Source organism: Hipposideros armiger, unplaced genomic scaffold (genome assembly GCF_001890085.2).
Source record: "Hipposideros armiger isolate ML-2016 unplaced genomic scaffold, ASM189008v1 scaffold_4, whole genome shotgun sequence".
Lineage (NCBI taxonomy): Eukaryota > Metazoa > Chordata > Mammalia > Chiroptera > Hipposideridae > Hipposideros > Hipposideros armiger.
In genome coordinates, this window is record NW_017731354.1 from 4998501 (window position 1) to 5022931 (window position 24431).

The following is a 24431-nucleotide window of genomic DNA, read 5'->3' on the forward strand; positions in this document are numbered from 1 at the left end:
AAAGCTTTCCCACAGGGGGCTCTGCCACTTACAGGGTAGCTGCTACATCCACGCGTAACCTGCCTGGGTTCCGTCTGGGCTCTGCACTTCCTGGCTGTGTGACCTTGAGCAAGTCACAAGCATCTCTGTGCCTCAGTTTCCTAGTGTGAAAAGCACTGAGGAGGAGGCCTGGCCCCTAGAAGCAGCTCATAAATGGGAGTGATGGCTCCATTAACCAGGACAATGAGACCTGTCACATGGCGGAGAGGCCGAACGCTCGGATCACACCAATCAAGTCTCGGGCTTCTGGGCCATTGCAAACAACTGATTATATCGGGTGTTTCTCTCCAACCACAAGCGTGTCTGTCACCACGCCAGAAATAAACTTGGCTAACCTGCCCAGGCGTTGACAATGAGCATTTGTTAACAAATTAACTGTTTTGTACCTGCAGACCACCCCCCCAAACCCTCCTCTCACTGCATCCCCAGCCTTGGTCCAAATCAGCCATGTTGGAAGGAGGCCCAGTGAGCCCCGAAACTCAGCTGGGAGAGGTGGGGGAGTCCAGGGAGACTGGCTGGACAGCTCCCAGCACGAACTCAGTGCGGCTGGGCCGGTTCCCCAAAATCCCACATCGCAGGGCTCACGACCATCCTGGCGCCCGCCACTTAGAGACCTGATTCCAAAGGGCTTGAGGGAAGAGAGAGGCCGTTGAAGCGGGGCTGGGCCTCCTCACTGGGCTGTGCTGGAGGGGGGTGTGGGGAACAGAGAGGCCTGGAGCGGCAGGCCTAGGCAGTGGCCCCTTGGGAAAGCCACACTTAGCGACCTCCTGGTTGGTGGCCAGGTCTGAAACCCGCTGGCAGAAGGGCTTTCTTCGCCCTGAACAGTGTTTTTCAAATATATGAGTTGTCCAAAATGAGACACCACATCACATAGGAAGGCTAAAAAATAAAAATTTTAAAAAGGAAAACGACCAGTGTGGGTGAGGATGTGGAGAATTTGACACCTCCTGCTTGCTGGTGGGATTGTAAAATGGTGCAGCTGTGGAAAACAGTCTGGCAGGCCCCCGAAAAGTTAAACTCAGGGTCACCATATGACCCAGCAATTCCACTCCTAGGTATATGCCCTCCCAAATTGAAAACAAATATTCAAACAAAAGCTTGTACACAAAGTTCTCAGCAGCACTATCCCCAGTAGCCAAACGGTGGAAACATGTCCATTCACAGGTGACTGGATGAACAAAACGTGGCACGTCCAGGCAGCAGCCACAGAAAGGAAAGCAGGACCGATGTGGGCCATAACATGGATGGAGCTTGAAAATATTCGGTTCAATGAAAGGAGCCAGTCTATAAAGACTACATATTCTGATTCCATTTAAAAGAAAAGTCCAGGATAGGCAAATCCACAGACGGAGCAGGTTAGCAGCTGCCTGGGGCTGCGTGATGGAAGGATACGGGGCGACTCCTAAGGTACAGGATGTACTTGTCATGAAAATGTCGTAGGTGGAGATGGTGGCACATATCTCTGAATCCACTAAAATCCACTGAATCGTACATTTTAATGGACCAACTGTATGACAGATAAAGTATATCTCAATAAAGCTGCTTTAAAAAGATATGGTTCCTACATTTTTTCAATCTGATGATTTCATACGAAACACAACTTCCTGGTTTGTCTTTTAGAAACTTAGGAGATGTGGCACTTCTGGGCCCAGGGGCCCTGGCACAGCCGGCTGGCACTGACAGACAGCTGCCCCCGTAGCAGGGGCTATGTGGCAGCTTACAGCAGCCCCTCCCCAGCCCGCCCGCTCCCTGTGCCACCTCGGTGGGCCTCTGAGCTTGGGATCCCTGTGGGGACTTCACAAAGGCCTCTCACATTCCTAGGGAGTTTGAAACCATGGCCTGGCAAGGCAGGGAGAAGATGAGGGTGGGGTAATCTGTGAAGTCCCCCGAAATCACATGCAAAATGCTCTGTGTTTGGGAAGAGAATCCACATGCTTCCATTGGCCACTCAAAGGCATCTGTGGCTCAACACAGGTTAAGAATGTCTCCTGCTTAAACCATCTCATTAAAAGGTATTGACCCCTCATCCCCCATTGTATGGATAAGAAAAACCAGTGGGAAATGATTTCAAACTGCACACCTACTAAGCACCCCCACCCCTCAGCTCGGAATGCCACGCTCCTTCCTGGGCTCGGCTATTAGCAGCCCCAGATTTGCCGACTGAGAGGTCTCCTCCTGAGACCCCCTGGCCCGGACAGAGGCGCTGCTGTGAGCTGATGGTTCTGCACCCCTCCCTGCCCGGCCAGGCTCTCCATCACTGTCAGGGCCCCATCTCGGGGGCATAGACAGAGCAGGCCAGGCTGTTCCTGGGGGCGGTGGCCACCGAGTCCCCAGGGGCTGGGGAGGCCAGGGGTGACCAGAGCACACTGTGTGTTCTGCTTCTTTATTGGGGTTCTCCATCACACTCCCTGAGCCAGGGCAAAGCAGATGGGGGGAGGGTGCAGTGAAAAGCCTGTACTCAGGGCTGGCTGGGCCCCCAAAGACAGGAGCTGCTTGGTGTACAGCCCTGCACTCCTGGTAAAGGACTCTCAGCGCCCCCGCTGCTCACCTCACCCTGCATTCCTTTGACTTGCTGAGCCAAGACCCTCCATGGCCACCTTGGGTCCCACAATGCCAGGGACCTTCCTGAAGCCCCTACAATGCCACGCCTTCAGGTCTCTGCTCAGTTGTCCTCCTCCCAGTGCCAGGCGCTGCAGAGGTTAAACCCTCGGCTCTGGCTGCAGGGGGACTTGGGTTCGAGTCCAGGCTCCAGGGCTCACTGACTGGGGACTGTGGACCCACTACTGTCCCACTCCAAGCCCCCTTCCGTCTTCCGCCAAATGCGGGCGGCAATTCTCAGCAGCGGTGCCAAGGGTGTCTCGGGGAGGCTTAGCTCCCCATCACCCTCCCTGGCACCTGCCCCATTCTCTGATGTGGCCAAGTGACATTTTCTCAGCTTAATGAAAAGCGTGACACGACAGCAGCTTCAGCCAGGCCTTTGGACCTGTCCTCCACCAGATGGCTGCCCCTGAGCCAGCCCGTGGAGAGATGCTGGAGGTGCTGCTGGAAGCAGCACCCACCTCATCGGGTCGGCGGGTTGGCTCGGTGACACTGGAGGTGGAGCATTTGCTCCACACCTGGCATGCACCCAGGAAGTGTTCGACGAACGTGACACCCCCCACGTCCGGGGCTGCCGCCCACACTGACTTCGTCGTGCCGCCATCTCACAAGCCCCATGCTCGGGGAATACAAGCTGACTTTAACAGCCCAAGCCCAACAAAATTGGGAAGGACAATTTATCACAGGCACGCACTATAAAAATCATCAAAATGGGCCAAAGAAAACCAACTAATCCATTGCCCAGCTGTAGATGATCCTATGCCCAGCAGCTTGGCCCTCCCTTGCCCCATCGCAGAGGAGAAAGTCCAAAGCTGGCTGGCACCACGGAGCCCCCAGGGCCAGAAGGACCCACGAGGAGCCACGTGTCTCTTCCCACACATGCAGGGCACGCTTAGCTCCGGGCTGGAAATGGGCAAGCCCCACGAATCAGAGAACTATGGATTGCAGGGCCCCATACAGCCCCTGGCATCGCCCCTGCCTTCTGCAAACCAGATACCTCATTGCCCGGGACGTACCCCCACATGCCTGATGCCCACTGCGCAGGGCTCTCCAGTCTCCCAAACCACTGCCAGTGCCCTCCTGAACCCCACTGTTGTCCCCATCTGTCCTCGTTGCCTGTGGCACCACTGGGAAAGCAGGTAGGAGGGAGGACCTTACATGGACACCGTCGGGCTCAGCGCTTTTCTGGTTTGGGGCTTTGGAGCACAATGGGGATCTTCTTCAGAACTGGCAGCACGCCTGAGCACATGCACCCCACACCTGTCAGGATGCCCAGATGAGACATGGAGCCTTTAATCTCATTGTGTTTCCTCCAACCATGGGGAATGCATCTCCCCCACACAGGAGACAGGACAGGGGCGACAAAGACCCTCCCCTACCCTTCCCAGTGCATTCCCCAAGGTGTGTCCTAACCCAGACTCTCATCCTGAGAATTTGAACACACACACCCCACCCCCACCCTGCCCCACCATTCTGGCTTCAGACACCTGCAGACACAACAGTGCCCAAAGCCTTGGTCAGCCAGGACCCAAGCAGGACTCTTCAGACTCTCCAAGCAGCATCTAGATCCTGCTGCAAAGCGCAGGAGTCCAGGGATCTGGGTTCAAGGGCCAGCGCTCCACTTCCCTCTGTCCAGTCCATACCAGCGTTTCCCAAATCTCAGCCATCTGTGAACCATCTTTATGATTTTTGCTGAAGCCAAGCATTGTGTACTATTACTTAAAACTTCGCCAGCTTAATTTTCTCACTTGCATGACTTGAGCCTCATCATAAGTCACAAATGACCATAAATCACAAATTCGATGTGTAACCATTCAAATGTTAAACGTCCATACGCCTGATGCCTGACACCACATTTCTGGAACTACTGACCCCGAGCAAATCTTTCTCCTCGCCTCAGTTTCCACATCTAAAAGAGGAGGAGGTTGGACTAAATGACTCCCTTATAGGTGACTCAGGCCCAAGCGTCTACAAGGCTGGGCTGGTCCCAGCACCCCCCATGGGGCCGGAGCCAGCTGCTCAGGATCTTGGGACAGGGGACAGGCAGGGGGGCCAGGGGCCTGGTGGACAGTGAGCCTGGGCCCCGTTATCAGCAGGGGTGCGACCTGGATGCGGAGCAAAGCCATGCCCTCCACTCAGGAGCTCCCAAGAACCCCAAACCGGCTCCAGTCTCAAGCTCCCGATTACAGAACTTCACAGTTAGAAAAACCTCAACCATCCACCTCTTATCATAGCTGGGGAAACTGAGGCACAGCGCAGGAGCTTAGGCAAGGGCAGAACTCAGGAGAAAACCCATGTCCCCTGCCAAGTCCCCCATCACCCCACAATGGCCACGCACCCCCCAATGGCCATGCACCCCACCAGTCTGAGCTTCCCCACCCATGTCTTCGCCCTGGAGGCATGGGCTCGGGTCTGCCAGCCTGACCGTGTAAAGCAGCCCCTTCCAGGAACGGGAATATAGGAATTCTGATTTCGACTGGAGATTAAACGTCCTACGAAAGCGGCTTTTATGCAATTAGACTGCAGTGAACATGCAGCGACGCCCATGACAGGGAGCTTCCAAGCCTGTGCTATGGGGGTACCGGGGCCCATCTGAATGTGCGCCCAAGACGGAAACGTGGTCCCCTGGAGAATCGGGGCATATCAGTCTCCATATGTAATAGATTTTATTGACCACGTGGAACTGATATGAAGATCGTGTTGCACGGGGTAGTTTGGACGGGACACAGGAATACGACACGAAGATTTCCATAACCAGCTGGGTGGCTTTCTGAGTCCCTGAGCCAGTCTCCCAGGGCCCCCAGCAACTCCCCATCCCCCGAGCCCCTGGGGTGTTTACCTGATGCTGTCACGGAGGAATCCCAGGCCAGCGAGAAGTCCGAGGCCTCCCCCTCTTCGACTGAAAGACAGAACAGAGACGGGCCTGTGAGTTTTGAAATTGCACAAACATATCATCAGGGTGGGGAACAGACAAGGAAGAAAAATCATTTGTGGGGTGCTTCTATCCGGGTGAAGGGGCAAAACCTACAAAGAGGCCTGTGTCGGTTTCACAGAGGTGTAAGACAATCAGAACACAACATGAATAGCAATAAGTGTGGTACCCATCTGATCCCCCACCCCTGTGCCCCCCAGACATCACGAACCAATCACTGCACTGTCTCAAGCCAGATGCAGCATCAGAATCTGTCTCCACACCTTGTTACAGGCCATTACCACCTATAGTCAGTTTCCACTTGAGACGAAGCCAGTTGCCGCTCGCACAAGTAGAGCAAATATTTGAACCTCTCCCTGACCCCGCAGACATTGTCCCCCTACCACAAGGCCACCACTCAGATGTGAAGGCTTTCTTGGTTATTCCAAGAGATAAACAAGGTCACTCTCAGAGGTCGGTGAAGCGTGGGGTGCTATTCTCCATTGAGACCCGGCCCACAGACAGATCTGAGGACATGCTGAGGTCAACTCTCCTGGTGACATCAGAAAGCAACTCACCTGTCCACTTCACCCCAGAGCACCCAGAACAAGACTGGACAGTGTTGGGGTATCCCCACCACCCCACACCCCAGCATGTGAAGCCAGGCCGGTGGCGAGGGAAGCCATGCACCCAGGAGAACATGGAGAAACTCGAAACAGCATAAGGCGGCTCTTGTCCTAGAATTAATCCCAGCCTGGGGCCTGTAATAATACGAAAGCTAGGCGGTGGGCTTTGTAAAACAGAACTTTGTTTAAGCCAAAAATGTGCACACACAATATTTCCCAGACTTAGAGGCCTACTCTGAAAGTCTGCACGTGCAGGCTGAAGCCACCACAGACCAGCCAGTGTCCCCGGCACTGTCACTCTCTCTGCAGGACCACGCACTGCGGGCCAGGCACTGTGTTGTGTGTTTCAGGCGTTTAATCCTCGTCCACAGATTCTCAGAGACGCGAGGGGACGTGCCTGAGGACTTACAGCTAGAAAGAGTCCAGGCAGCATTTGGGCTGAAACCCAGGATCGACTGGCTGTCTCGAAGTTTTCTTCTGACACCACTGTACAGCCAGTCCTCAAACAATGTCATTTCATCATGAACTTAACTCTTACTTATATCAATTAGCCGATGGTTAACACTGGTTTCATTATACGTCGTTTCGCTCTAAGTCACAGAACGCATCGATGATGTAAAGTGAGGACTCGCTGTGTACTGAAGCACAAAGGATATGGTCCTGCATCCTAGCAACTCGGGATGGAAGGCAGCCACCCCCACCGGCCCCGCGGAAGGCAGGCGCCCAGCCTGCTCGGCAGCCGCCCGAGGGGCAAGACGGCTGGCTTGTGGCCAGATACTGGGTTCAAATCCCAGTTCTGTCTCTAACTAGCTGCATGACCTTGAGCAAATGATTTAACCTCTAGGCTTCAGTATTCCCATCTCAAAAATGGAGATAATAATGGTACCTGAGCCATAGGGTCATTGGGAGGATTCAATGGGGTGGTGGTGGCTGTCACATGCTGGAGCCATGGCCCAAGCATCCAGGGCTGGAACAGCTCTCAGAATGAACTAGTCCTGCTCTGCCTGGCGCTACGCCCCTCCCTCTTCCCACTAGGGCCTCGCAGAGCGTGCTTTATTTCATCCCCCAGAAGCAGCAAGAGGGGACACCCGCATCCATGAGCTACAGGACAAGGGACACTAACCAAGTGTTGTCCTTTTTCAAGTTTGCATCCTGAGAGCAGAAACTCCGGAATCAAGACAATGAAATGCAGAGATGATCTAGGTTGGTACCAAAGCTATTGTTTTCTTAGCTAGTGTCAGCTGGGGTGGGGTGCAAATATGGAGCTTTGTAAATATGAGCAAGACCTTGCAGCAGACAAAATTGATATTACTCGCTAAGCTAGTTCCAACCAGGCAGCCTCTGAAACAGGCGGAATGCTTAAAGCAATCAGAAGCAAGCTACGCATGAGAGGAGTAGTTGTTAACAGCTCCCGCTGCCATGCCTGAAAGTTAGTTTCCTTCACGTTGCATTGTTTCCTTACGTGTATACACATTTGCATATACATACATATACTTATACATATACATGTGCGTACACGTGCATATACATACGTATACATACACATACATACACATATATTTGCCTCCTCTATTAAGAGGTTGCTGACAACCTGTACAGTCACCAAGCTGCCATTTTGTTGGCATCTTCAACAAGGTCTGTGTGGGTCTCTACACCTGGTCAACCGCAGGTACCAAGACATGAATGCATGACCCAAGTTCTTCCTTTATCCTGAGTGTACCTCAGGTTTCAAGACAAACAGCCCCCACACTTGGGCCCACTCAACGCTCTTTGCTTGCGAAGTGTGACCTCTCACATCACTGAAATGGAAGATGTCCCCAAGACGCCAAGTCCTCCCCTCCCTAAGACCTGGCTTCAGCCATCACAGGGAGGAGATGTGAAAACATCTGCCACCTGGGAGCGCTTGGGAGGACTCAAGGCTCTGTCCCAGGGGTGACAAGCCTGCAGAGGTGGGAAGAGGGAGGCAGTGACTTGACGCCGGCTGGCTGGGGAAGTTCAAAGTGGCAGACATCACTGCGGGCCACCGGCCACATCACACACCACATCTCCAGGACCACCGCACCGAGTGACTGGAGCATGAACGCACTCTCCCACGACTGTGGGCATTCACCTCACTCACATCCCACCCCTTGTCCCTCCTTTCGTTTTCTGAAGCTATAAACACACCATCCTTTATACATTCTTGATGAGAAAAAGCAGCGCCCGAGCACAAGCCCCTGTGCTACCCGACACGGCCAGTGAAGAGGGTTTCTCCCCTCCGACTGGGCCCTGCAGACCAAACTGGTCTCTTCAACAATGAGGTGACTGGCAGAGGCAGCAGGCAGAGGAAAGCCGGCCTCCCTGGCAGCTGGAGTCAGGCGCCTGCTGGGGGCTGAGCCCACACCAGCAGCGGGCTCTCTCTGGGGACCTGAGCCATCCCGGAACTGGAATTTGCTGCAGAGGCACAATGAACACCAAAGGCTGAGCATCTCAGAGGAAACCCAATCGGCACAGTGGCTAATAGGGACAACACCCGAGGGGCTGCCCAGCTGGCCAGGGGAGCTAGGGGCTTTCTGGAAACTTCCCCAGACTCCACCTCTAACTTTTTAACTTATAAGGTACTTGGCACCGCTGAGGCCAAGATACACACTCCCACCCTGCAGTCTCCAGGGGAACACAGGGACGTCCACTCCTGTGAGTGACAGACATCTGTAAGCACAAGGTGGGCGCCTTAGGCCCGTGTCTCCATAGAGGGAGGGGCACAGGATGCGTATGAAAGCCCAGGGTGGGGGTGCAGCTACCAGGGTGTACACGGGAACAAGTACGTATGCAGGAAGAGGGGTGCAGGGCCAGTGTCCATGCTGGCGAGGGCACAGAGCTTATGAACTGGGGCTGCTGGGATGTGTTAAGAAGGATTCTGAGGCTCCGTCAGGGCTTCAGACAGATCAGAAGATCCGTGTTCTCTTGACTCCGGGATAACACGCTGTGATGGCTGACTGCCCCACGGGAGTACGAAGCCTGCCAGCGCCACACGACTCTGTTTCCCCAACTCAGCAGCAGGCTCATAAGTGACCCCACTCCCTGCCCTGAGAGTGCCCAGGGCTTGTGCCCCATGCACTTGCCACCATCGAGGACATGCCGGTGAGAGCCAACGCCTGTGGGCCGGGCCTCTGGACTCCGGTATCCCAGCAGCATGGGGCAAGGGGCACGGGGTGAGCTCTGTGTAAGCCGCCTCCCCAGTGGCACCAGCTCCCAGCCTGGGGAGGAGTGTCCACTCCCCGGGGCTCCCCAACACCTCACAGGTGCAGAGGAGAGGGAGCTGGGGACGGGAACAGAAGAGAAGGGAAGGGGCTACGGTGGGGGGCTGGAAACAGGGCCTGGAACCCAAAAGTGGAACCAGGAGGAGGCTAGGACCCCACCTGGGGTTTCTCAAAGTCAGAACCTGGGTTGGCAGGCAAGGTACAGGTCAGAGGCAGGACAGCTCGGGGACAAGTTCTACAGCGGACAGAGCCAGGAGGCGAACGAGAGAGACCGACAGAGGCCAGCGCTGCTCCGAGCGCCCCAGAAGGCCCCTTCCTCTTACTGCAAATCCACACCAGGGCCGGCTGCTCCACCTGGCTTGAGGATCTGAGAAGGCCCCACCCCTGGTTATCGCTTCCAGACGATGAGCATACAGGCATTTTTCTGAGAGAAGGATTCATAGTTTTTTAGGATCCAGTGATTTCATAGAAATCAAAAATTTCTCGAACATCCTCCTTCCCTTAAATAAAAACAGGTTTAAGACCCACTGGACTAATGGATTTTATTTTGGGAGTCTGGTCCTGGGGGACCTCTATGGTCTGCCAGCTTTGGCCCCAGGGGTCATCCCACCCTTACAGGAGGGTTGGGCCCATGCTGGCCCGATGGCCCTTCCCTACAGGCACCCCTGTCCCAGCGGAGGTGGTCAGCCGGGCAAGGGGCACGTGACTGCCTCTCTTCAGCTCTTCCTTGGGGAAACCCTCTCACCAAACCCGCACATGGCCCAGGAAGCTAAAAGATGCTCCGAAAGCCCAGACCCTCACTGTCAAGCATGAAATAGAGCGTTGCTGCTCCTGACTCAGTACTGAGCAACCATAAGGAGTGAAAAAGCTCAAAACAGGGAGGACAGTTGTGTGTGGCTGTGAAGGTTGCGCACTGCACAAGGGGCCTAGCAGAAGTGGTGAGAGGGAGCTGAAATGTAGCCCACACTGTCTGCCAAGCAATGTGCTCTGGTGCAGGGCAGAGCATGCCCACAGAAGGGGTGCCCATAAAGGCAAGGCTGACTTTTTTCTAACTCACATAAATGTGCTACAAGGACCATCTCTGCATCGGCCGTCCGGGCACAATGGCCAGGGTCAAGTGCAAATGAACCCAACCTCCAGGCTCCTCTCAGGTGGGGGTGGGTTCCAGGCAGTGGGAGTTACGGCATGGCAAAGGAAGGCTCTTTGCAGCTAAAGCCACCGAGACCCCCAAGGCCACCCCACTCAGCACCCAGCACAGAGCCTCAGAGACGCCGAGATCTCATGATAGGGTCATATCGCAAACCCACCTATTTACCTCTCACAAGCCGCTGGCCAAAAAGAGAACATGCTAACAGCTTACATGGCACAGAGAACAATGGCGTGAGGGCGAGAGGGTCTGCCTCCCTCCCACCAGCCCCCCAGCCACACCCCCTCACATGAGCCCCTCCCCACCAGGCGGCGGGGTCTAAGGTTTACAGAAATCTATTTTTTGAATCTATTTTTTGGACAACATGGCTCCTAACCAGAAGCTTTCTCCCACCCAAACGATTACTTTTATTTTTAAAAAGTGGTTGTTCCAATGTTGAAAGAAAAACTACTCCATAGGCTCATTGAGGGTAGGTGGGTCTCCAAGTCGGCACCCCTTTAAGAGATTTTTATGGCCATTTTGGCAATATTTGACTTTCCCCTTGAAGCTGACCTTAGAACCAGCACCTAGGAAAAGACGCAATGGCACTGAAAATTGTCATCCATTGTTCCCCTGGCCAATCCCGGGCAGCCTAGGTCTTGCTTCTCTCTCCTTTCTCGCCTTGCCTTGCTTATCTATAAAACAGGAAGAAGAGAAACAGCACGCAGTAACAGTCCAAGAACCCCAGAAAAGCTGCTCCATCCTTACCGGGAAAGGAACCCTTCCAAGAGTCACCCAGCAGAGCTCATGGAACAGGACAGATGCTAGAGGAGGGTCTCTGGAGGGGAGCCAGAAAGTGGAGGGGTTTGGGAGTAAGCCCTGAAATCGGGCTCCCCATGACCAACCCCAACTCTGTGGCTTAAAGGCCATTAGAGATGGGGGAGATGCTGGGCCACCCTGATCGGCACTCTCCTTCTCCGTAAAATGGGGACACCACTGGTACCCCCCTCACAGGACTGTCAGAGGCTAAATGAGATGGCATCCCTAACGCTTAGCTCAAGATAAACACCCGTCGCCATTAGCGCACATTCCTGCGGTAACTCAAGCTGCTCCTTTCCCCTCCTGGGTCCTGGCCGGCTTCTGAGTGAGGTCTCACTCTGCCTGTAAAGGTGGGAGGGCTGCATTTCCAACAGCGAGATCAAGTTTCCCACTGAGGCTCGCCCACCCCACCCACCTGCAGGCAGGGCCCATGACGGCCACGGGTCCTGCGGCATCACTGCCTTCCAGTCCTGCCACCGTGCAGGGGGGTGTCTCTAAACAGGGGACCACCCAGAGGTCACGGCCAAGGGGCTCGGCTTCTGTGCCAGCTCATCTCCGTCTCCCTCCCCGACCCCCCATCATCACCCCACACTCCCTGAACACTCCCCAGAAGAGAAGGGCTGGGAGGTGTCTGCAGGAGGAGCAAAATCTACGTTAGGCAGCCTTACAGAAATCTGGTTCCTCTCCCCCATTCTTCCACCGTCAACAAACAAAGATGATGATGATGACGATGTGGAAAAACAGGGTAATAATGCGAAACTGCGTTTTCTTTAAGTCCTAGAAAATGGTTTTTCCACTAGACCCGGGATAGAACACATGTGGGCTAGAACAGCTCCCCTATCCTGCACCCATGGCAGACACTGCTAATCAATCAGGGCTCTCCTCGTTGGGCCTGAGGGCAGCTTCAAAAGGCTCACCGAAGTGGCTTAGCCGCAATCGGCCCACAGAGCTTCCCTTCCCTTCAAGCACCTGTGCAGGGCACACACACACTGCACACATTTGCACATGCACCTTACGCTAACTTCACTTGGGTGTGTGTCCAACGCCAGCAGACCTGGGCTGCTGCAAGGACGTTGCTTGCCCCTGGAAAGCCACCCTTCACTGAGCGCCAGCGGCCCCAGGCACCCTGCCAGCATCCCACATTCGGGCTCCCACTTAATCCCCCCAACTCTGCTCTGAGACAGCTCTCAGGCAGATGCTTCCAGACTCTGGAACTTGAGCACAAAGCTCAGAGCACCCAGCTACTCCCCTCACTGTGCCCCGCTCCACAGGGCAGGAAAAGAAGAGCAAACTAAATATCACAAAGCCACCTGATGTGTCCATTTCAGTGGAAAACAGAACCAGGAACTGAGAAGACGCAAAGACGGCACCGCCAAAGCCAGGTGCCCCAGAGAATTAAAACGGCTTGCTGCTGCTTCTGTTGAAAGAGTCCCTCGTAGCTGTCGGAAGAGGAGCCAGGCAAGTTTAAGCCAGTGGTCCCAGGGGAATGGTGTGTTCCCCACAGCCTGTCCCTCTGTGCCTGTCCCAAGACACCAGCACATCCTGGGGCCCCTCACATCCTCCCCCACCACCCTCACCAGAATCGCCCAGCATCAGAGGACTTTTACAGATGTTTCCTCAGCTGTTGCCTAAAAGTCAGGTCTTTAGTGACACATTTCACAGAAGGGGAGATAAAGTCTCAGGGAAGAAACATGGCTGGCCTGGAGCCCGAGAACCCTAGCTTCCAGGCCCTGAGTCCTCACAGACAGTTCTCACCGAGAACCACCTAAGGTTCTCCGAAAAGGCGGCTGCTGAGCCCCGTCTAGACATCAAGCTGTGTGGTGAGCACTGTCTACACCCTGGATGGCCCGAAGCTCTGCTTCTCTGAATGCAGCCCCCAGACCAGCAACAGCAGCGTCACCTGGCAGGCAGCCGGTTAAAAATGCAGGGTCACAAACCCCAGACTTAGAAAAGCAGAATCTCTGGGCGCAGCAATCTGCATTTTGACAGCCCTCCCCCGACCCACCCTCCCACGCCCCGCCCTATAAGGTGATTCTGATGCATGCTAGAGTTGAAAACTATTAAAAAGACGTGCATTTATTGACCCCATTTTAAAGATGAGGAAACTAAAACTAAGACATCGGCCAAAGGTCTGGAGCTAGGAGGGGGTGGAGCCAGGACCGGGGTGCCTAACCCCTTTGTTTTACTTCTGCCTTCAGCAAGCAGAAGCTCTGGTTCCAGATGAAGTGGGGTCAGCCAACAAAAGAGTAGGCTCGGTTCCCTGTCCACTCCCTCGCCGCGATGATTCGACTTTACAGCAGATTCCCTAAGCTCCTCTCTGTGCCAGCTCCAGAGGAACCTAGGAAGAGGAGAATTCATCCTCTGGAGGACCCCCAACACAGGTTCCTGGGATGACGATGGTGTGCTGGTCAGTGTTAACACGTGGCTCTCGGAGAAAACGGGCTCTGGTTTGCAGCTTTCTATTGGGTCGTCGGAAAAGTCATGACGTATTTTGTCTATGTTTTTCAAAGATCATTTATTTACATAAAGAACAAAGATCAATCAATGATATATTGCCTGTTTTGTTTGATGACCTTTTGCCATCTTTTAGTGAGCTTCATAATTCCTCGTTCATAGAAGAACCTGTCTTGATTTGCGAAAAACTGAACAAGGTGCTGATTTACAGCCTCATCTGAATTGAACGTTATACCACGCAAGGAGTTTTGAAGAGAGCGAAACAAGTGGAAGTCTGATGGTGCAAGGTCAGGCATGTACGGTGGGTGTAACAACACATCCCATCCAAACTCCAAAAATTTTTGACGGGTGATCAAACTTGTGTGTGGTCTCGTGTTGTCGCAATGGAACACAACTCCTTTACAATTAATGAGCTCTGGACGTTTCTGGATGATGGATTCGTTCAAACTGTCCAATTGCCAACAGGACTCATTCGAATAGATGGTTTGGTTCCTTGGTAGGAGCTCGAAAAACACAACCCCTTTAAAATTCCACCACACTGAGAGCATAGCCTTCCTCTGATGAACGTCTGCTTTCGATGTCGTTTGAGGCAAATCATCACATCAAGACCAAGACCGTTTGCGCACCACATTGTTATAAACAATCCATTTCTCATCACCAGTTATCAGTCGCTTCAAAAAAGGATCGTTTTCCTCACGTTTAATGAGCATATTGCAGATGTTTATACGCGTCATCAAATGAACTTCTTTGAGTTCATGCAGAACCCAAATATCGAGCTTGCTTACGTATCCCAGCTTCTTTAGGTGGTGGTGAACGCTTGAATGATGGATGGTCAATGTTTCTGCAATCTCTCGTGTCGTGTAACGTAGGTTTGACTCGATCAATGCCTTTGTTTAGTCATCATCAACCTCGGTGGGCCTCCCTGACCGAGAAGTGTCGTTGAGATCAAAATCGCCAGCATGAAATTTCGTGAACCATCGCGGGCACTGACGTTCTTGTAGAGCATTGTCACTGTAAACTTTATGCAACTTTTCACAAGCTTGACGTGCAGTCTTCCCTTTATGTAAGTAAAACATGGCAAAAATGTATAGCTTGGTCTTCCATCTTCAACTTGTTGTAAAATCTCCCAAACTCAACCAAATCGCTCAATTTTTTTCTTTTAGAATGAAGCTAGAATGGTCAGCTGTCAAATGACATAGCAATAACATAGATATGAATGACTGCAGTACTTCCAAAAATGAATTAGTGCCATCTGTTGCAAACATGCGTCATGACTTTTCCGACAACCCAATATAGTGTAAATGCTCCCAGCACAGCCAATTGCAAGCTGCTAAATAGGACGCTGCTGATTGCGGAGCTGGGAAGAGATGGGCCCACTCAGAACATCACTGGACAAAGGCACACTGCAGGAAGGGGCAGGGAAGGGGGGGCACCGGGCAGGGGCGGGGTGGGAGCAGAAGGTAGAGGCAGCCCCAGCATCCACAGGGAGCCCAAGGCTCACTGCACCTCCCAGGCTCTCCCACACACCCCACTCGCTCTCGCAGGCTCTGTCCCCCAGGTCCCATGTACATCAGAAACCCAGAACCACTCAGGGTTGTCCTTTTCTCATTGTTGCCTATATTAAGCATCTTTTCCTTTTTATAAAAGTGTCTGACCTAAGTAATTCATGTACAATGTAGCAAACTAGGAAATACATGTGAGTTAAAAAGAAGAAACTAAAAGCACAACTTTCTCTGTGCAGAAATACATTGTTACAACTTTCCAGAAGGTTGTAACAATACACATGACTGAACAACACAAACTGCTCTAAAACCTGCTTTCCTAACTCAGCAATACACAGTGAACATCTTTTCACATCAAAAGCCTGGACCGACACCGTCACTATTAATGATGGCCTCGGTCCTATCATAGGAGGCTCCAGGACTAATTTAATGGATGTCTGTCCCTGGACACCTAGGCTGCTGTAAGGGAAGCCATGTTGGAAAACACTCCCTCACACATCATACGTAGCCACAAGCCTCGTCAGATTTTTCTTAGGCTCAGTTCCCAGAAGCTGGATTGCTGGACAAAGGGTTTGCCTGTTTTTAGGCTTTGGAGACATGCTGCCAATGTGTATTTGCTGATTCCTCCTTTAATACGTGTTGTGTACCACCAGATGATCTAGAGCGCTGAGCTAGGAACTATGAGAGAGATGTGGAAAGGGACTCTGACCTTCAACCATTAGATTGTGAACTCCACGGTTCAACAAGTGTTACCATCGTTGTGCCCCTCAGCAGCTGGCACATAATAGGAGCTCAGTGAATCAATGAATGAATCAATCAATCAACGAATCAACGAACGGACAAAGGAACAGACTAAGGTATGTTGAATGATTAGAAATTAATCCACATCTCAGAGCAAAGTGCAAACAGTAAGGACCTGGAGTGTAAACATACAAAAGCAGGTGGGAGTCAGGGGAGGTGACAGGCAGCCCCCGGACAGCAGGGACACCCACAGCCCAGAGCTCAGGAGTGGGCCCTTTGGTCCACAGTCCTGGCCCTGGAAAGGGCACAGGGAAAGGGGACCAGCCTAGAGCTAGAATGAGTTTCTACTTCAACCACAGATAAAGTTCCAATTTCCTTTTACATTCACATGCAAATCCCATTTTAGGAAGAATGATAATCATGGACAAAAATCTTAAAAGTCTGTGGGTCTCTTTTCCAATGTAAATAAAAATTTTCTTGCTCAAAGATGGAGTTCAGGAAAATCAAATCAAATTGCAGTCTGCTCAGGAAGGAAATAGAAACGGGGTGGGGGGGGGTTGTTAGGCAGCCCCCACCAGCCCGGCACAGAGGCCCGGTCCCACTTTGGATTCTGCCTCTGGGGAAAGCTGGCCTCAGGCCAGGGCTTCAAGCTTCTCACTCAAACCCCAGTGTCAGCCTGCCCACCGGCCACAGAGCCAGCCTCCTCCTCGCCTCCTCACTGCCAGAGCTCAGGCTCACCTCCTCCAAGCTCTCCCTGACCTCCCCGGGCCTGGACTGAAGTCAGCATCGCAGCAGTGTGGTCAAAGCAAGGTGCCTTAGGATCAAATCCCAATCCATCATGGTTTGCTCTGTGACCTGGGCAAATTAGTGACCCTGCAAGGCAGCTGAGGATAAAATGAGAAAGCACTTAAAAGGCACACGGTGCAGAGCCCATACCCAGGTGCCTGGCACAGGGAAACCATGACGCTACAACATAACAGGTCGCCCCTTTAGGGGAGACCCTCTACGACTCCCCTTTCTCCCGCCTTCCAGTTTCCTGGACACTTAGAAACAACAATCACTTCCGCTTTTCACACAGGGTCATCCTCACGTTTCATCCTCCCCTACAAAGGGATTGAATGATGGGGCCCGTTTTACAGGTGAGGAAAGCAGGGCCTAAATGAATTTTTTAAGTACGTTGAATTACATGAGCAATGAAATGGGAGGGGAAGCGCAGATCGAAGCCAGGTCCTCATGGCTCCAAGGTGCAGGCGCTGCCCACCTCCCTAACCTGCCTCCCCGGCCTGTGCTGAACACGCAGGAACTGACGGCCGAGCTTCCCCGGCCTTCTGTGCCGTCCTGGAGAGGCCACCGCTGGGAGTGGAGCGGGTGGGGGGAGGGGAGTTTGAAATGACTCCTCTTTTTGGAACCTACAGAGATGGGTCTGTGAGGTCAGCGTGGGGCGTGCCTGCCTAAGTCATCACAAACTCTCCCTCCCACGTGCTGTGTGACCCAGGGCAATGTCTGACCTCTCAGATACTGGTTCTACGCCTATAAAGAAGGGGTGATAAAATTCCCATTGGTTTTATTTTTATTTATTTGTTTATTTTTATTTTTTTTTATTTTTATTTTTTTTTTATTTTTATTTTTTTAGCTGAGCCATCCTGCCACCTGTTGGCAGCTCAGCGGCTGCTCAGCTCGGGCCGGGAATCGAACCGCTGTTGCTCAGAGCTCAAACTCTTGAGCGAGCTCTTAACCAACTGAGCCACGCGGCCGGCCCCCCCACCCCATTGGTTTTGAAGACAAAGTGAAATAACACTTGCAAGGAGCCGGGCCCGTGCCTGGTATACAATGAGCAACACAAAATCAGATTACTGTGTCTGCACCCCAGCAAATCCACCCAGCGTTGGGGTGTTTCCTGCCAATTCCCTTTCTGGGGACCCGCCCACCTGGGCCCCCATCCTGGAAGGCCCCAGGCCTCCCAGGCTGCCCTCACATTTAATCCCATCCCTCCCTGAGGTTAGTCTCCTTGTTCATATATACACATACATTTCATTTCATAGGTTGCTCCTGCATGGTCTCGTTAATCAGAAACGTGCAGCATATAAACGTGGATTTACGACGGGGTCTGGCTCCCACGTCCCGATATTGCCAGTATCGGTGGCAATACTGGCTTCTCGCCTACCAACTGCCCAACTCTGATGGAAGGCGACGAAGCCAAGGGCACACTCTGCCATGCATAGAGGGACAACAATATCCCACATGAAGCGTGGAGGGAAGGGACCCACTGTGTGTTAGGGACCAGGAGGTGGGCGCCGGGCCGGTGGGTTCCCGGAGAGAAGGGGGCAGCTCTTGCCCAGGCCTGTCTGCTGTTTGGGATTCAAAGGAAGCGGGGGTGGGGGTTGGGTTGGGGGTTGGGGGGATAAGACCAGAGTCCCACTCTCTTTCCTGTTTACCTCATTCATCATTTGAAGAAAAGCACCATAAAGTAAAACCTAATGTTTTTTACGGCCCCTTAACAACTTATCCTCTGTGCTAATATGCTGGAAATACATGTCAGTACCTCGCTGTACATGCGCTTTATCTGAAACACACGCCAAGAGGAAAAACTGCATGTCTTATTGAAACCTGATGTGTGTGTGCGTGTGTGTGTACGTGTGTGTGCGCGCGCGTGTGTGTGTGTGTGTGTGTGTGTGTGTGTGTGTGTATAAGTGTTTTCATCTGGTTTTGGACACACAGACCAGCCCTCCGTCTCTCTCTTTATATCAAAAGCACCAAGCCTTCCACGGGAATGAACGGTAACGATCATTTTATAATTCCACATGGGTGTCCCAGGGGTAGGGGCAATCATAATACTTTACTGTTTAAGGAGTCAATACTTTTAACAAGTCTCATTTGGAAAGGGGACATTTCATTGGTACAGACGTGTCCCCCAGCTCAGCCCCATCGCCCACCCACCGTGGTCAGAATGCACGTGGAAGCCTTCATGGGGGCCTTGAGCGTCTCCACCTGGCCGCTGGCCCCACCCAGGCAGGCCTCACGTCCTCCAAACCTGCCCCCCACGACCATCAAGGTGGGAATGGCAGCAGCCTCCCCGGGCTTGTGCTCCTGAGCGTGGCCAGGCATCTCTGCCATCAGGTCCCGGGGCTGGCAGGGACCTCCCCAGCCTCCCCCTGTAAGCTCGGTCACGAGCACACACCCCTGCAGTAAGAGATCCAGAGTAATTTTCTCCACATCAACTCCCTTCTTTTACTTAAATACTTTTTCTTCCCGCCTTCTCCTAAGCAGTACGACTCCTAAAAATCACATATGTGGTGTGCTTGTAACAATTTTTCTAATAGAGATTAGAATAAACATGTAAAGTGACATTGTCCTAGTAGACAGTAGAATAAATATATAGGTATGGAGGGGAGAAAGCCCACTCACCTAGCAACCACCAAAATCATCACAAGGCTCAGGAATGAGGGACGCCACATTGTGGGGACCGCGGGCATGCGCTGTGCTGGGCAGCCTCTGATAAATAAGTGAACGGAGAGAGGGACGGAGGGAGGGAAAGAGGGTACACCCCTCACTTCTTCCCAACCAAGTCCTAGCAGTCCTTCTATATGAAACTCTGGGACTCCATCCAGCCCATTTAAGTTCAGGGAGGGCTGAGTGTCAGGTGACAAGGGGGGTGCTGGGCAGAGGGTGGCAGGGCACACGCCAGCTACAAACTCCTTCAGCATGTGGCTTATTGGCCCAACACAGCCTTGAGTGGAGGGACGGGAAATCTCGACAAGCAAGGCTGCTGCCCACGTGTGCCTGGTCACCTCCCGGCACCAGGCCGGCGTGGGTATCACCAGCACAGGCCCATTTCCCAGGCTGTTCTCCCAGTGCACATACCAGGCTGAGCCTCAAAAAGGCTCAGGGGAGCCCCACCAAAGGCAAGGCCCCAGAAAGAGGCAGGCGGATGGCAAGGGGTTCAGCTGAAGGCAGCGGCCTGCGCCCCATCCCCCAGACCCAAGGCTGGCAGAGCCCTGGGAGGAGGCACGTCCCCGGGCGGGGGACACACTGAGTCCTCCCTACCCCAACCACATCTGTCTCATCCCACAGCCCTGAGAGGCCCAACGCTTGCCAGATGTGGGCCGCCTGGAGGGACCAAGTTCATTTTCCTCGCGTCCTGTGATAATACTTGACTGTGTTTATTTAACTTCCTGCTTTGGATGGTGGAGAGATGGGCCAGGAAAATCAGTTTGGCTCCCTTCGATCAAAACACAGCAGCCCACACAACAAGCAAGGACACCCACACTGAGGAGCTTCCCTACATCATCCCAAAACACACATCTGGCCCACGGCTGGCAGGGCCTGGCTGCAGGGCCCTGGGGAGGCTGCCTGGTACAAAGCGGGGTGGCGGCTGCTGCTGCACACGCCCCACGTGACACCCAGGCCAGGCTCCTCACGGGCAGGCGGGCCTCAGAGAGAGCTCAGGTGACTAAGTGGTGACACTTGTGGGTAATGGCACCAAAATCCCTCTGTCCCCAGAGCCCTAAGGAGGTAACTGAAGGACAGAGGGAAAAAGGAAGTGTCCGTGGGAAAGGCTCTCAAGGGCCCAGTCTCCATCCTGCACCTGCAAATAGACATGGCTGCCTTCTCCTCCCTCCATGGTGCCGGCCCAGGCTCCCAGAGGGTGTGCTGACACAGCCAGCAGAAAGCATTCGTGCTCCCTGCTTTTACAGACGCCTTTTTAGGGCCTCTCCCAAGTCCCGCGGCACCTAGAGCATGCTGTTGAGGCTGGGGACGAGGACCCCAGAGGCTGGGGTCTGGAGTGCCCATCCAGGACCAAGCTCACCTGCCCGTCAGGCAGTCACCAGTGGGCAGGACCCAGCCCTTCACCCAGGCCCAACTCTGATATTTGCAAGCCCCCAGTCTGCAACGCCCCTTTTCCCCCCACCAGCTCCTTCTCTCACTGAGAGGGGTGCCCACATGTCTAAGGCTGGCCCACACCCCACTCCCTGCGAACAGCATTCCTTGCCTCGCCTCAACCCTGGGGACATGCGCACTGAAGGCTGGGCCCACCCTTCAGAAAACAGATCCAGGAAGAGGCCCACACACGGAGGCCAGGGAGGCCAGGGTGCACGTAAGCCGGGGTGTCCTGGGGGCCTGGATTGTCTGGAGGTCCGGCACATTCCCCTGGCTCCTCGCGCCAGAAAAGATGGCCAGAGAGGAGCCTCTAAAGCCAGAGCTCAGCGGGGGGCCCTGGTCCTGCCTTGCCACACCCAGCTCTCTGGCCAGCATGCCTCAGTTTCCACTTTCTCAAGCTTCTGCAAGGAAGCTTATTCGTGGAGTTGGCCCTTGAGGTCCCCAGTCAGGAAACTCTCTAGCAGCCAGGAGCCCAAGGTTTGTAATCAGACAGACCCGGGCTACAGCACTCCCTAGCGTGTGAAACCGGGCCTGTGGTTTACTCGCTGTGCCTCAGTGTCCCCATAGGTGATACTCAGAGGTGCTGAGAAGAGCCGATGAGATGCTGTGGTAGCATGCAGAGCACGGTGCCCGATGCACAGAAAACACCCCTACACAGCGCCCACCGAGGGGGGGGGGGTCTCAGCTCATGAGGCCAGCAAGGTCCTCAACAACCAAAGCCACTGGTGTTTGCACAGAGCTGGACCACGTTCCACAGACACACTTCCACACCCTGCAGGAACCACAAAGGCTTGTCGAGGGTATTGGGTCAGGAAGGGCGGCACCTGTGTCATGGGTCACAGGGGAAACAGCTGAGGCCCAAGGAGTGAGGTGCTGTCAGGTCACACGTGGGTGTCCGCCCAACCCAGACCCCGAGGCCAGGCTCTTCCCACAATCCCACCGGGTCTGCTTGTGACAACTGCCCTGCCTGTGCTGGTCACCGCAGACCACACACTCCAGTTTGGAGGTGTGGACAGGCAGGGCCCCAGAAGCCAATGCAGCCAGCAGTCCCTCATTGGACTGGAACCGTTTCCACTTCCCCCAGGAGGCCCCCAGCGTCACTGGGCCTGAGAAATACCAGCCCGGCCCAGCCCGGCCCTGCCATAGGGGTGGGTGTGCCACGGCCACCAAGGCCAGATGGGCACCAACATGACCCGAGGGCCAGGAAAAAACAGAAGCCCCTCTTCTAGCTGTTCCAGCCCAGAAAGCACCCCACGGAGGCCGAGGGCAGACTCCACAACTCACCTGGTCACGCCAGACGCTTGCATAGCCCACCCCCCACCCGGGGCCGGCGCCCACCACTCAACTCCCCCAAGCCCTGCAGTCCTTCCTCATTAGGTTAAAAGTGTTCTCTGGAAACCAGATGCCCTAGAAAGGGATCTGAGCCAGGTACAACCCCCAGGGCCGGCATCCCACCCCCAAACTTTCCGAGAGACGGGCAGTGGGGTGGAGAGCCCAGGCGTGGGCCCAGATATAAGTACTGCACCTCTGACTCAACGTACACATCTGTAAACTGGGAGCACCTCCTTGTCACCGGGAGGTTGTGAGCACTGGGTAAGCTCTGGCTACGGCTTAGAGCACCCACAAGGACACTAGAGACAGTTCTAGATGGCAGAATATCATCAGGGTGGCCTCAGGTCCTGGGCTCCAGGGTAAGCACTTTTTGCCCATCAGCTTGTCAAGTCCTCATAGCCCTGCTATTCCACGGCACCTGAGAAAACCAGGGCTTGCGTAAATGACTTGCCCAAGGTCACACAGCTACCGCCGGGGAAAGCCCGGATGTAACCAGCCCTGCCTCCGGGGCCAGCACGCGGCTGCTGTTCCAAAGCTCACCACTCCGGCCGCTGTGCTCGTCACCTTCAGGACACCCTTCAGGGCGTTCCGTCTGTGTCCAGGGCCTGCCACCACCCGGCCCCAGGCCCACTGCCCCGAAGGACCCATTCTCATTCTTGCATCCCCACCCGCACCTTGCAGGCAAACTTTCCTGCCCCAGGACCTAGTCTGCTGGTGCTCCGTCACCTAAAATGCCCCCTCCACGTCGGAGGCCCCACCTGACCGCTGCTGTCCAATAAGTAGGCCCCTCCCTCCTCCACCCTCTCCTCTGGTTCCCATAATCCTCTCCCAGCACCAACTCAGCCTGGGCACCATAGTCTGCCCGGGGCTGTGAGCTCCCCCACGACAGGCCCGCTCCTGCCCCTCCTTGTCTCTCCTCACTCCCAGCCAGAACTTGGTCTCAGCAAGCACCCACCATCAGCTGGTTAAAATGAATTCATCCCAACCCCTTGCTTTCTTTTTTTAATCCCCAAGACTGCAGAAGAAAAATTTAAATATAGGGGGATCACAGAGAAAAACAACGCTGACCCATAATGCCCCACTTGGAGAGGTCAGAGGTATTTTGGGGTGGTTGGCCTTATGAAACGCTCTCCACGCATTTATACTTTCCTTTTTTGAACACAGGTGGGACCTCAGGTGTGTCCCCACAGCCCTCGAGGTGTACAGATCAGCGCTGCCAATTCTGGCGGCAAGAGGGTCACGGGCCCCCGGGGAGGTGGCCAAGGAGGGGCGCCAGGGTAATGGGGGTTCTTGAAACCACATCTTAGGAGGGAAAGCAAAGGAACAAACTCTGTTCAGCCCACAGGGGCAGGCTCAGGGGGCCCCCAGAGCTGCCTTCAGGCATCTGAAGGGCTGTCATGGGGAAGAGGGACAGAGCTGGCTTTGTGGCCTCAAGGGGTCAAACCAGGACCAACTAGTGCGAGTCACTACTGAGAGGAGAGACGTGGTTCTTCTATCAGCAGAGGCTACAAGGGAAGGTCAGCGGGGAGGTGGTGAGGCTGCCGGTGTGGGAGGGGTTCAAGCAGATCAGAGACCCCCTGGGAACTCAAGGCTCAGAGAGAAGAGTTAGAGGGGATCTTGACAGGCTTCCCTAGGCCAAGGATTCACATGACCGCAGGGGGACCAGAGGCAAATGTGGGGGAGGGGGGACAGTTGGGCTGTGAATGACCCACACCCCAGCCCAGGCAAAGCTGTCACCAGTACTGGAGTGAGCGCAGAAGGGTCACATCTTCTGCTTTTTTCCCCAGAAGGCCAGAGATCTGGATGTTTCTATGAATCACTGCAATCTTTAAACAGGCCCAGTAAACATCTCACTGTGTGCTGGAGACCCCGGGTCTCACAAGCACCTCCCAGGGCAGTGAGGCCATGGAACAGGGGAGCCATCCGGGGCCACAGGAACAGAACGGGTTAAGAGATGATTTGGCTCTCTGCTCCGCTCCAGAGCTGCAGCTGGCCTCCCAGCCCTCCCGCACCACCCCCAGGCTCTGTCAGCTGCCCAGGCCCCCGCCCAACCCGCCTGCCCCAGCCACCCAGTCTGGAACCCCAGGTCTGGGAACGTGACAGCTGCCCTGGGGCCGGCTGGCCACAGGCAGCCAGGGAGGGATTCTGTTCCCCATGCCCCACTGA

General features: G+C 54.3%; 1 protein-coding gene across 2 annotated transcripts in view; it reads right to left on the minus strand.

The window, feature by feature from the left end:
• The window catches only part of ZNF423 (zinc finger protein 423), a 319048-nt gene that overhangs the window by 272419 nt on the left and 22198 nt on the right, over nucleotides 1–24431 (minus strand). Inside the window, exons 1-2 of one of the 2 annotated variants that reach the window (XM_019643432.1) lie at nucleotides 11113–11188; nucleotides 5477–5536 (exon numbers count right to left, since the gene is read on the minus strand). The gene's annotated coding sequence lies outside the window, so the exon portion shown is untranslated. Of the gene's footprint in view, nucleotides 1–5476; nucleotides 5537–11112; nucleotides 11189–24431 lie in introns of those variants that run through there. The other variant, XM_019643449.1, reaches the window with a different exon arrangement.